Below are 14,268 nucleotides of genomic sequence, written 5' to 3'. Positions count from 1 at the left end.
TCAGAGGTCTTCACAGCAGCCTCTCCCATCACAGGCTGGGAGGCCTAGGAGGAAAAAATGGGCTAGTGAGCCAGGTCCAAAACCTTGCTGCTTTGCATAGTCTCAAGACTTGGTGCCCTGCATCCCAGCTGTAGCTAAAAGGTGTCAATGTACAGCTCAGGGCATTGATTCAGAGGATGCAAGACCCAAGCCTTGGTGGCTTACATGTGGTGTTGGGCCTGTGGGTGCACAGATGTCAAGAATTAAGGTTTGGGAACCTCCACCTAGATTTCAGAGGATGTATGGAAACACCTGGATGTCCAGGATAGGTGTGCTGCAGAGGTGGAGCCCTCATGGAGAACATCTGCTAGGGCAGTGCAGAAGGGAAATAGGGGTTGGGAGCCCCCACACAGAGTCCCCACTGAGGCACTGCCTAGTGGAGCTGTGAGAAAAGGGCCACCATCCTTCAGCCCCAGAATGGTAGATCCTCTCACAACTTGCACTGTGCACCTGGAAAAACCTGTGAAAAAACAGCCAAACAGGCTGTATCCTGAAATGTCACAGGGGTGGTGGAGATGCTCAAAGCCATGGGAACCCACCTCTTGCATCACCATGACCTGGATGTGAGACATGGCATCAAAGGAGATCATTTTGGAGCTGTAAGATTTGACTGCCCCATTGGATTTTGTCCTTGCATTGGGCCTCTAGCCTCTACATTTTTGCCAACTTCTCCCTTTTGGAGTGGCTGTACTTACCCAATGCCTGAACCACCATTGTATCTAGGAAGTAATTAACTTGCTTTTCATTTTACAGGCTCATAGGCAGAAGAGACTTGCCTTGTCTCAGATGACACTTTGGGTTGTGGACTTTTGAATTAATGCTGAAATCAGTTAAGACTGATGGGAAGGCATGATTGGTTTTGAAATGTGAAAACATGAGATTTGAGAGGGGCCAGGGGCAAATGATATGGTTTGGCTGTGTCGCACCCAAACATGTCATGGGGGATAACTCCTAGAGGTAATTGAATTATGGTAGTGAGTTTTTCCTATGCTGTTCTTGTGATAGTAAGTCTAACTAGATCTGATGGTTTTATAAAGGATAGTTCCCCTGCACACATTCTCTTGCCTGCCACCATGTAAGACATGACTTTGCATTTCCTTTACCTTCTGCCATTATTGTGAGGCTTCCTCAGCCATGTGAAACTGTGAGTCTATTGAAACTCTTTCCTTTATAAGTTTCCCAGTCTCAGGTATGTCTTTATTAACAGCGTGAGAACAGACTAACACATAGTCCAATCTGCTTTATTAATCTTTATCTCGTTCTCCATATATGTCTCAAGATATGCACACACACACAAATATTTCTGAATTATTTAACAGTAACTTGGAGATATAAAGTCCTTTTATAAGAATAAGAAAAATGCATTAAAAAATACTGTACCAAAATCAGAATAGTTAATATTGATAGATAGTACTAGTACTATAAAATCCAGCTAACATTTACCATGTTTTACAACTGTTACAATAATAATTTCATGTTTATTTACTTTTTTCAGGACTAGGATCTCATATTGCATGTAGTGGTCATTTTTTAATCTCCTTTAAACTGAAAGTTCTTAGCCATTGTTAGAGTTTCTAGACCTTGATGTTTTTAAAGTACAGTGCAGTTATTTAATATTACTGAATTTGTGTTTGTCTAAATTTTTCTCATAAAACTCATGTTATATATTTTTGCTAGGAATCAAATCAAAATAATGACGTGTGTTTTTTAATGGAACTTATTAGAAGACATATGGCTTTGGTTCTTTCACATCTTCAGTGTAAAATTACATTATTTGGTGTAATCAGTCTTTTAATTTTACCCTTTTCAGTGAGTGTATATTGGAATATCATTATGGTTTTCATTTGAATTTCCCTGATCACAGTTGTTGAGTGTTTTTTTGTGTGATGTTTGTACATTCATGTATTTTCCTTTGTGAAGTGTCTGTTCATATGTGCAAGTTCTTAATATAGATTGGATACAGATTTTTTATATAAATAATATCTTCTTATCTACTACTTGCCAATTCATTTTTCTAATGACATCTTTTGTTGGAGAAAAAAATTAATTTTGATTTAGTGTCTCATTTCTAGTTTTTCTAGATAATGTATTTCCTACATTATATGCCCATTCTAAGAAAATTTTGCCTACTTCTATGTTGCAATGATAATGATATTGTACTATGTAATTTTCCCAAAATCTTTATAAATTTAGCTTTAGTATGCAAGTATATAATCTATCTCTAAATGATTTTTGTGTATGGTTTGAAACCATGGCCAAGACCTCGATTTTGGCTTTATATATTTTTTTAATATGTATAAGTAGTTCCAACACCATTTGTAGAAAATATTTTTTTCTCATTAAATACTCTGTTGTCTTTTAATTGACCATATTAAGTGTGGGTCCTTTTCTGTACTGTTATTTTACTGGGCTTATCTACTTTCTATTCTTATGCCAGAACCTCACTGTCTTGAATCAGGTAGTATAAGCCCTACCTGTTTCAAGGCCTTTGCATTCCTCTATAAAATCTATATTTACGTTCTCAATTTTTTCAAAAATTAGGTCAAGATTTTGTTTATGTTTGCATTGAAACTGTAGAATAATTTGGGAAAATTTGGCATCTTAACAATGTTTATATTTGTAATCTGTGCACATGTTATCTCTTCATTTACGTGGATTTTTCTTAATTTCTTTAGAAAATAGTTCATAGTTTCCAGGGCATAGATCTTGTGTGTCCGTTGTTAAATTATTTATAAGTTATATGTCAGAAGCTATTGTGCATACATATATTTATCACATTACATATAGAAATTAAATGTATTTTATGTATATTGAATTTATTTATTTTTTTAAATTTCCACTATCCAGTGGCTTGCTACGATAATTCAGAGATTCAAGTAACTGTGGCATATTAATTTTGTATTCTAAGCTTTGCTTAATTTATTTTTAAATTATTGTATCCTTTCTGCAGGTTTTCTTACAATCTCTGTGGAAACTATTTCATCTGCAAACTGAGGTACATTTACTTCTTCCTTTCTGATTCATATGATTCTTATTTTTCTTGTCTTGTTTCACTGGTCAGAATTCCAATGCAATGTTAAACAGAAAGCAGCCCTTTTTTTTCAAAATTTATAGGCAAGGCGTTTAACATATGGCTAAATAGTGTTAATTTATAGTAAATATCCTTCATAAGGATGAAGATGTACCCTTCTATTTTAATTTGCTGAGTGTCTTTTAGTCATAATTGAGTGTTGACATCTGTCAAATATTTTTTCTGCATCTATTAAGACATCCATGTGATATTTCTCTTTTATTCTCTTACTATGACAAATTCTATTACTTGATTTTCTAATGCTAACCAAATTACATGAACTGATTTAATCATATTTCTTTTCTTCTAGTTTGTGTTCTGGGCATACTGGCCACTTCTGGTGAGTTTTTTCCATTCTGCTCCATTTTATTGAATAATTGTGTGACATGATGTTTTGTTTTGTATTGATTTTTCTTAATCGTTTGTTGTGAAGTACCATTGGAATTGAGGGGCTGTCTGAAAAAAAAATTGCCTTACACACTTTAATGTGACCTGGTTAATGTTTTCAAGGTTCGACTTTTCTCCAGCTTCTGCTGGATTTGAGCGGCTGCCATAGTTTTCACTCTGACAGCGACAGAGAAGTCTGTCATGGGGCAATAGTTGGGGCAGGGAAACCTACTAGAAGCTTCCAGCAGAACTCCAAGTGGGAAAACATGGTGGTGTCAGCTACATACAGTGGTGATTTGTTTAAAATTGTTAAAACCGACAAGATTTGATGATACATTTGATATGAAAATCAAACAGAAGAGTGGACTCCATAGCTTTTTATTCCTAAGAATTAAGCAACTAATAGACAAAACTAAAGGAGGTGATTACTGCATTGTCAAACATATGGGAGTGGAGTCACAGGTTCTTGTTAGCATTTCATCTGTCTCTGGTGCTCATCATGGCGCCTGGTACTATTAGTTGAGTGATAGTATCGGTATTACAAGAAACTGTACCCTTGAGTGGTTATTACAAGCCAGACATTTTTCTAAGCTCTTTTTTTCTTCATATAGTGACTTAATAATCATACAAAGCTAATGAAATAGACATTTTTATTATTTTTCTCACTTTACAGATGAATAAACTTAGGCATCAAGGGTATTACTAATTTCTCAAGGTCAGATGGATGGCAAATATTTGGTAAATAAATGAAAAAATAGATGGATGAGTCAATACCAAAACTGCTAGTTTATGTAAAAAAGGCTTAAATTATCTGAACTTCAGAAAACTCACAACATAAATTGGAAAACAGTGAAGTTACAGTCAGAGAATCAGTTTAAAGACACTAGTAATCCTGGCAAGATATGATATGGGACGGAACTAAGGAAACAGCTGTAGGAATTCAGAAGGCATGATGCCTTCGAAAAATAATTGGGAGGTAGAACTGATAAGAATTGGTGGCTTGTTGAATTTAGGTGGTAAGGATTAATGTAAAAAAACTTTATCACGAGGTCAGGAGTTCGAGACCATCCTGGCTAACACGGTGAAACCCCATGTCTACTAAAAATAAAAAAAAAAAAAAAAAATTAGCCGGGCGTGGTGGCAGGCACCTGTAGTCCCAGCTACTAGGGAGGCTGAGGCAGGAGAATCGCGTGAACCCGGGAGGCAGAGCTTGCAGTAAGCCGAGATCGCGTCACTGCACTCCAGCCTGGGTGACAGAGCGAGACTCCACCTCAAAAACAAACAAACAAACAAACAACTTTAAAAGACTTGGAAGATTGAAATAATAGGGTTACCCCCAAATTTTTGGGAGTCACAGATCTGAAATGCTGGGCTTTTCTGTGAATGTCAAAGCATGGAATTTTAGTTTTAGAATGGATAATACAAATATTCTCCTTCTCTGTCCTCATTTAGCAATGAAGAGACACATTAGAGACAGGCAAAATTACATTCTGAAGTCACTGAAAAGATAGAGACAGAGTCAATGCCAGAACCTGGGTATCCTGAATTTAAATTATTCATTTTGCCATGCCATCTTATCCCTCATGGCTCCTACATCATGAGATCTAAGTAGTCATGGATTTCAGGACTCGTCAGATTTTTTTTTCCTGACATCTTTCCCTTCATTTGTGCCATCCTCTGTAGTTCATGTAAATGTCTTGTTAAAATGATACTGAGAAAATTTATCCACTCCTTTAAAAAATATCGATGGTAATCTACACTATAGAAGGCATTGTGCTAGGTAGTTCTTTGTATTGCCCTCTGTGGCCTCAATCCTATTGATAAATCTTTCATTAGATGTCTGTTGCATGCCAAGTATTATCCAAAGCATTCTTCTCATGGAGTGTGAGTTTTATTATCTGCATGCAAGTTCAAGTCTATTTCATGCCAAAGCTCACATTCTTTCTGTGAGGCAGAAAAATACGAAGCTGAAAACTGTCTTCAGTTTGTTTTTTCAATAATATTTTGGCTCTTATATTTCTTCTGCCTCTTCCATATCTTATGAGTTATAGCTGGCATTAGCTTATTCTCTACCACACTCCCTCTTGTTTGTTTCCTTTCAGAAAATAAGATTCTCTATCCATATACCAGTGCAAATAATGAGTTATTTGAAACAAAGTTCTTGGGAGATGCCCACAGAATGACTGGCATTCTGCAATATAAGAATGTCTTGTCTGTGAGCGCCACTAAGGGAGTTGAATGGAAGGTGCCTTGTTAGGGATTGCTGCAGGTTATTTACGAATTGACCATTGAGCCTTCTACAGAATAGAGAAGCTTTTGCACAGCTGAAGCTGACTTTTATGAAAATGTCTAATCTTGCTGGAACGATGGCATGCCTTTTCCAAGAAATCTCCCGATCTTCAATTTGTCATAATTCTATGATGAGGTAATTTTCTTACCATCTGTGTAAGCTAACCCTAAATAGGTTTTCCTGGGAAGAAGACGGGGGCAAGATTAAATGCTAACATTTTCAATAAAGTGTATGCAAAGAACTTTAAGTACCTCCATAAACGGAATCTACAATTATTTGCAATAAGCTTGTAATGATGATGCTAATGTCTATTTTTATAAGATCCTGCATCAACGTAACTACATTCACAGTAAACTTGTCAGATGTCAACAATACGGGTGCTGTAATCTAGTTCCCAGGTTTATTAACTGCTGTGCCCTGTGGCATTTTCTCAGAATGACTGTATAACATTGAGCCAGAGGCTGCTTTTACTTCTAACATAAATACAAGAACAACCTTAATAAAACAGATGAATTACGCTGCAGTGTAAATTAGACTGTTCTAATGGACTCTAGCGGCAAATGCAGTGAAATAGTAACCAATATGATTAGGTTTACTACACCAAAGACAGTGACTGTAAATCATGAAAGACTGCCAATTTTTATCTTATTTTATTTTATTTTACTTTATTTTATTGGTTTTTTCATTCACATTTCTCACCTCTTGAGGGAGCGTTTGATTTGCTCATGGGCCACAACTTAGTAGTCTGCAGTCCCGGGTCAGCTTTTTCAGCTCTGAATAACAATACAAATGCAGAGAAAGTCCATAAAACCTGACTAGCACATGCATTCTACACAAGATTTAACCCCAAACTTGGTGAACTTAAGCATTTTTCCCAAAGCATCAGATATGGGTTTTTATTATTTGTGTGTAGGTGATATGTTTCGGAGGTCTCCTCTAAACATATATTTTGAAATCCATTTACAGGTATTTTGTTTGTGGTTTGCTCTAGAAAAAAGTAGGCAAAACTAGAAATTAAAGTGAATACTCTAACAAAAGGGGTCAGAAGTATCTTTTTAAAGATGAGTTGTGGATCAAAGCTTCTTTCTGTAGAAGCAGTATGTAGGGATGAAGGGTCGGGGAACAACAAGGAATGTCATGCTACAAATGCTGTTTAATGGAGAAATTGATTTATAAAACAGTCAGGTACAGTGTCCAAGGTATTTTACCAAGCAGATGTAAGGGATAATTCAGGTGTAAAGGTAAAGAACATAGAGAAGGCAAGAGGAAATGTCAACCGGGCAAGTGTTTGTACATATTCCTCACTAGAACATTGCCAAGAAAAAGAAAGGAGTCATTTTTTTTTTCTGAGAAAGACGCTGTGGACCCATTGGGGAGGGAATTCATCCTAAGAAAAGAAATTCACAGGCAGTGGAAACTTATCTCAATGCAAAGTTGAGTACCAGAGGAAGGACTTTGGGTAGAACCCACTGTTTAGTATTCATATTTCGCTAATGGTCTGTCCTCTAGATAATTCATGCGGGAAGTTAGAGCTGGGAAGAGAATGAAAATAAGTTGTCCCATCAAAATGTGTAAGAGTAAAGGTCATGTGGCCTTAGTAGCATTGATTTCAGAGTGTAACGCAAACCAGAAGAGGGCCTTGGTGTTCCACTCCACAGCCAATATAGGTGATTGCCAGAGAAATTACCTGTTTGTATAGGAAATTTCCACGGGGAAAGCAATTGTCTGTTTGTAGGGAAATGCCTGCATTTATATGCCTCCTATCAGGCTAAAAGTTCTCCAGCATAGGAGCTGTGCTCAATTCACCCCTCTATCATCAGCACCTATCGTAGTAGCACAGATTACAGAGAATGTCTTCGATACATGTGCATCTGACTCTTTACTGAAGGAGAAAACCAGGAAGCTGACATGGTCTTGTGCAGCAGCTCAGGCCTTTGGCTTACAAAGAAAAGTGATTTCCACATGCTGAATAACCAATATATTTGGAGCAGGACAAAAGAACAGAGGATTAATCTACGTACATGGCAGTGTTCTGCAGAAGAAAGAATGGCCTGGGATTGTCTATGCAATGTACCTGGGGGTGTGACTCAATGGGCATCTGCAGCAGTCACTTTGACAAGGGAAAATTTGCTTTGAAGGCCACGTACTGTGGCCAGTTTGCAATGGACTGCATGAGTAAGAACTTGACGAAACCCATGCAGAGGGATCTGTTACAGATCACACAGAACATTGGCAAGGAGAGGAGGAAAGGCCAAGTTCCAGGTGAAGCATGGAATCAAAGCAGGCAATAAACATGACTGTCTTAGCCCATGTGAGTAAACTAGCGAACACGTGTGTTACAATCACAGTCCCAGCACTGGAAGGCAAGGAAGATACTGTCCAGAATCCTTTCCTACTCTAGAGGGAAAAACTTGGCCAAAGGCCAAGGTTACACAAAAATAGATCTGGGTTTGGACATAAACTCCTGAATCTCAACTTTTTTCTTAATTAATTCAATTCTTCAAGATTTTATTTTTGTATAAAACTTGAGTGCTACAAAGTGAACTAATAATTATAAGCTAGATGCTCTGCTTCCTGACTCATGGTCTGTCAATTGTTTTTAGAAGACATAAACCCCAGTAAAAATTAAATTTATTCATTTTCTTGACAAATATTTATCAAGTTTTAATTTTGATTCAGGCTGTGTGCTTCACGCTGGGATTACTGTTGTACCCAGTTTCCTGCATCCATCTACCTACAGACATGCTTGTTCAAGGATTTAGAAAGAAGAGATTTGATGGTTTTCCAATAAAAACACAATGCAATTCAAGTCTGATGCTAATTCCTAAATCATCCAAATGGAATAAAAATTTGAAGGATATTTTTGGGGAGTGGGGAGTGGTAATGGAGTAAAAACTCAAAGGGAAGGCAAACAAGTCACTGTGATATTGTTCTTGCCAAATTTTTAACCCACTCTGCAGTTACTTCATGCTAAGCAGCCAGGTTAACGGATTTCACCTTCAGAATTAAAGACAATTGGGAAGTTACAAAAGGGAATTGTGGGTACCAATGACAAAGTTGCTGACAAAGACCAAAGTTTAAATAAAACATGTTCAGTGGAGATGAATCAATACTTTATTTGTTAAGCAGAAGTAAAAGTACAAAAAGGCTTGTACAACAGAGCATAAAAAAGTGAGAAATCAATTCTACTTAATTCAGAATGCTTGAAGAGTCACCTATGCCATTACATATGAATAATTCAGGAACAGAAATTTATTGCAGACACATATTGTTTGGTTTGGATTTAGTACTGCCCCTCATTTGACCTAAATCCTGTAAAGAGTGATATGCAACTAATTGAAATAACATTTTTCAAGTAAGACAATGCCTCAGGAGTATTCCTGTGATCCTGAAATAGAATTTAGATGATGAAGTATCAGATGACATTTGTTTCAGTGGTGTGATATTATAGCATGTTAACTATGATGAGTGAGCATCCTCTTATCTGCCTGTTGCCACAGGTTAGAAATGAATTAGAGGCAAAGGGGTCTGTGGGTGGCTTCTCCTCTTCTCACTGACGTCAACCATGCTCAAGTAATGCCCATTATTATTTTCTGGTGCTTATAGGTTGGCCAAGTAGACACTGTCTAAAGCAGAACATTTAAGCTCAGGAAGGATACACTAAGTGAGTGATGAAATGGGTATAGCTGCTCTCTAAGCAGAGTCAAACCTCCCTGTATAAAGACACACAAAGGTGCTTGGTCCAGCAGCATGAATTTAGAAGTGGGGGACACAAGGCTTAGGAGCTAAAATGACGTAAAGTCATTTAACCATCAAGGCTAGTACTCAAACCCAGATACAGGATCCTTTCTTATTAAATTAAAGTTCTCTCTGGTATGCTATTATTTTCGTATTTTCCTGTTGTTACTTCTTATACTACTATCTGTGCCTCTTGTTACTAGCTGTATCATAATGATTTTCTATTCTATGTCAAGCTCTATCCTAAGTACCTGATTGACCAAATCCTCAGAAATAAAGAAAATGAGGTCCAGATGGCTACACTGACATACTAAATGTCACAGAGCATATAGCCAGGCTAAAGTTCAAGTTCCCTGTGCTGGAGCTTATCGGACATAAATGTTCATACAAATCACTTGCTCATTGTTACCAATGCAGATTCTGATTTAATATATCTGAGCTATGACTTGAGAATCTTCATTTAGAGGAAGTTCCCACGTAAAGGCTAGAGTGCACAGACTACAGCACAGAAAATGGACGATTTTATTCTGTTCAGGTAGGACTAAATGATTTTTTGAAGAAAATACAATAAGTTCCGTAAATCATGTATTCATGAATATACAACAAATACAATCACAAAAATACAACGTAACTGTATTAGTCATGATTTCATAGAAAAGTAAAACCTATGAGAAAAACATTTGTATTAGTTCATTTTCACTCAGCTATAAAGAAACTACTTGAGACTGGGTAATTTAAAAAGAAAAAAGGTTTAATTGACTCACAGTTCTGCATGGCTGGGGAGGCTTCAGGAAACTCACAAACATGGCTAAAGGCTAAGGGGAAGCAAGGTACATCTTACATGGTGTCAGGAAAGAGAGAGTGAAGGGGAAACTGCCACTTTTAAACCATCAGATCTACTGAGAACTCACTCACTATCATGAGAACAGCATGGGGGAAACTGCCTTCATGATCCAATCACTCCCAGCAGGTCTTTCCCTGGACACGTGGGAATTACAATTTGAGATGAGATTTGGGTGGGGACATAGAGACAAACCATTTCAATATATGACAAACATATAAATATAAATAAATATGTATATACACAGAGAGAGAGAGAGAAAAAACCTATAAAATGTATTTCTATCTATGTAAATCAATTGGTTCTCTATGTATGTAGATAGACAAATATGTATATCTGTCTATTTATATATACATACATACATAAAGAGATTTATTATACAGTATTGGCTCAGGTGACTATGGAGACTGACAAATTCCAAGATCTACAGGGTGAAAACCCAAAAGAGCTGATGTTTCAGGTCAAGTACGAAGGCAGGAAAAAAACTCATGTTCCAGCCAGAATGCCATCAGCAAGAGGAATCCTCTCTTTCTCAGAGGAGGGTCAGAATTTTTGGTCCATTCGGTCTTTCAAGTGATTGGATGAGGCCTGCCTACATCAGTGAGGGTAATCTTCTTTACTCAATCTGCTAATTTAAATGTTAATTTTATCCAATCACAGACATACTGAGAATAATGTTCAACCAAGTACCTGAGCACCCTGTGGCTCAGTCAATTGACACATAAAGTTAACCATCACAGTGGTATTATTTTGATGCTAATAAATGGACTGGAGAAATCGTGTGCTTCTGGCTAAAATAAATTTCTGAAGATCTGGTTCCTTAATAAAAATCTGTCTAGAACTCACTAGAGTAGAACACATCGGCTTAAATACGCATGAGGTCTTTGTTGATACGGGCCTTTCTGGCATTTCCAAGAGAGCAGTGGAGAGTCCATAATTATCCTGGTGTGTTGGTATCCTTTTCTCTGACCTGATATAGACAGAATGGGCCAGGAGGCTGTGGTAGACTTGTCAAAGCTCCCTCCGCCCCCCAAATTCCCAGCTTAATCCTCCCATCTTTCACCGAGTTTTACCTTACCCTTTATAATTAGCCCACATGGGATTGGCAGGGTGATGACAGCCAACTTCTAAGGTTTTACTGCATTTCTCTGTTCAACCTGCCAGAGCATTAAAAATTGATTATTGATTCATTAGATGAAGAGTTTTCATCCCTGTGAAGGGAGTTAAAGTACAGGTGTCAATTTTCTTAATCAGAGCTAGGTTGCTAAATGGCTTTTCATAAATGTTAATAAACTGAGATAGCACATGAAACAGATAAGACATGGCTCTGTTAAGTTTAATACACCAGAATTAGTGCATTCTTGAAGCTGTTGGTGTTTGATCCTATAATGCAAAATGGGGAGACTTGGAGACAAACAGAACTTAGTCCTACTCCTGGGCCTGTCCTGTTCTAGCTGTGTAAGTTTGATCACGTTTACATAGCCTCTTCATATGCCTTGTCTATAGCATGGGAGTAATAACACTAACACCCAAGGGTTATTTTAAGTCTAGAAGATTAAAATACAACCCCAGTGTCTTTGTATAGTAGACGTTCAATAAAATGTGCCTCCTGTTTTATTTATTGTCAGACGTTTAGCTTCTGCTTGGAGGCAGGTATTATGTTAAAGAAATATGAGTATAAAGGTGGACATGAAGTTTAATGTCTGAAATCTTTGCAGACTTGGTCAATTCTCATCATGGTAGACATAATTTAAGTAGATGTTTCATATCTAGGTTAAAAGGGTTGTAAAATCTTTGGGATTGGACATTGCTGTGGTTTTCATCACAAAAGAGTGCAGCTGATTCTTAGAAAGATAAACAATGGGCGGGGCACGGTGGCTCACGCCTGTAATCCCAGCACTTTGGAAGGGTGAGGCGGGTAGATCACCTGAAGTCAGGAGTTTGAGACCAGCCTGGCCAACATGGTGAAATCTCATCTGTAGTAATAATACAACATTTAGCGAGGCATGGTGGCACACACCTGTAATCCCAGCTACTCAGGAGGCTGAGGCAGGAGAATCACTTGAACCTGCGAGGCAGAGGTTGCAGTGAGCCGAGATCGCACTGTGGCACTCCAGCCTGGGCAACAAGAGTGAAACTTCATCTCCAAAAACAAAAATAAAAAATAAAAAAATGGTTTGCATCAGACTTTGTTCTGCTCACAAGCAAGTTTTAAGAATTTTCAACTGTGCTGGGACTTGGCAAGCCGTCTCTTTAAAAGTAGTGGGATTTTTTCTACTGGGAGCAGGGAATGGAAATGAAGGGAAGTGGTTGCAGGATCTAACTCAGTGTTTTGCAGTCTTTTTCATTATTGTCCCCATCAAGAAGTCTTCTTAGACATCATTTTCTCTACTCATTCCTTCACCTTATCAAACTTTGATATTACAGATATGCTATATCTTCATTTATGTACTCTCTCTATATATCTGTAATTTATATATAAAAAGAGAAAATTCCCCCCCGCAAGACCAGTTTTTGCCATTTTAAAGGTAATATTACTCCACTTTAGAAGGTTTAAGCAAAACTAGTACTAATTATGGCCTCACCAGGTTTGGAATGAAAGAAGAAGTTACTGGGCATGGTGGTTCACGCCTGTAACCCAAACTTCATCCCAGAACTTTGGGAGGCCGAGGCAGGCAGATCACGGGGTCAGGAGATCAAGACCATCCTGGCTAATATGCTGAAACCCCATCTCTACACAAAATTAGCTGGACGTGTTGGCACATGCCCATAGTCCCAGCTACTCTGGAGGCTGAGGCAGGAGAATCGCTTGAACCCGGGAGGCAGAGGTTTCAGTGAGCCGAGATGGTGAGATGGTGCCACTCACTCCTCACTCCAGCCTGGATGACAGAGCGAGACTCTGTCTCAAAAAAAAAAAAAAAAAAAAAAAAAGAAAGGAAGAAGAGTTTGCTAATTGGAACCAGTCACAGCAGGGTGACAAACATGGCCAGTAAGGAAGAATTCACAAGTAAGGAAGTAAGGCAGCCCTTCCCTTTTGGAAACCTCTGAATTGGAGAAAGCCATTTCGGTCAGAAACTGCTGAAAGAGAAAAAGAAACAGATAGGACAATAATTCCTCAGGAGAAGAAGAACAGAAAGGTGATTCCACCAGACCTACAATGTTAAATAAATAAAGGTAGCCCTGTTCTTTGCGAGGTTTTTATGTCATTGAACCTGCACACTGTTAACAATGCATTATCAGTTAAGATGAGCTGCCTTTCCCTGGTTTGTAATATGGCAAGTGTCACTTGTTATTATTTTGTATAACAGTGAGATCTGACTTAGTGTAGAGGGTAGGAAAAACTTCTTAGATTTAACAAAGGTCTTTCAGGTCAAGGCAGAGTCCATAAATGAGGTGAAGTTGGACTTGGACTAGAAAAGAGGACACCGAAAGGAGAGGAACTTCTGTGTCGCAGTAGCTTTGCAGTAGAAGGGACCCTGCAGCATAAATTCAGAATGTCTGAAACTGAAATACACCCAGTGGGCATAGGAAGATGGTGTCAGATGGGGCAAGAGAAGCGAGGGTCAGGGAAAGTAGAGAGTCGCAGCCATGTTCAGCATTTTGGTTTTGATCTTCAGAGCAGTGTGGAACCATTGTCAGTGTGTGGGTTTGTGATGAGATTAAATTCTCTTGGCTGTATTACAGAGAACAGATGGAAATAGGGTAAGGGTGAGGAGGAGAGAGGCCTTGCAAATAGAGTAGGGAATGTGAGTAGTTCAATTAGGAGAAGACTGTAGGCGTCCAGATGAGAGAAAATGATAATGTAGACCAATGTGGTCTGGTGCGGGGAAAAAAAAAGATGGGATATATTTAGGTGAACTTAATAAAACAATTAGTTTTTTAATTCTGATGAGAGGTGAAAAG

The 14,268-nt window shown here is 38.0% G+C and overlaps 1 long non-coding RNA gene across 2 annotated transcripts in view; it reads left to right on the top strand.

Annotated features, from left to right (window-relative positions):
- LOC103784360 (uncharacterized) overlaps positions 1 to 14,268 on the top strand; it is a 121,215-nt gene that overhangs the window by 25,918 nt on the left and 81,029 nt on the right. For both annotated transcript variants that reach the window (XR_008626520.2, XR_008626519.2), the window contains 2 exons: positions 2,990 to 3,034; positions 3,420 to 3,449. This is a non-coding gene — a long non-coding RNA (uncharacterized LOC103784360). The remainder of the gene's footprint in view (positions 1 to 2,989; positions 3,035 to 3,419; positions 3,450 to 14,268) is intronic.

This window comes from Pan paniscus, chromosome 7 (assembly GCF_029289425.2).
Source record: "Pan paniscus chromosome 7, NHGRI_mPanPan1-v2.0_pri, whole genome shotgun sequence".
Classification (NCBI taxonomy): Eukaryota; Metazoa; Chordata; class Mammalia; order Primates; family Hominidae; genus Pan; species Pan paniscus.
Note: the sequence above shows the minus strand (reverse complement) of the source record. Positions and strands in the feature narration are given on the sequence as shown.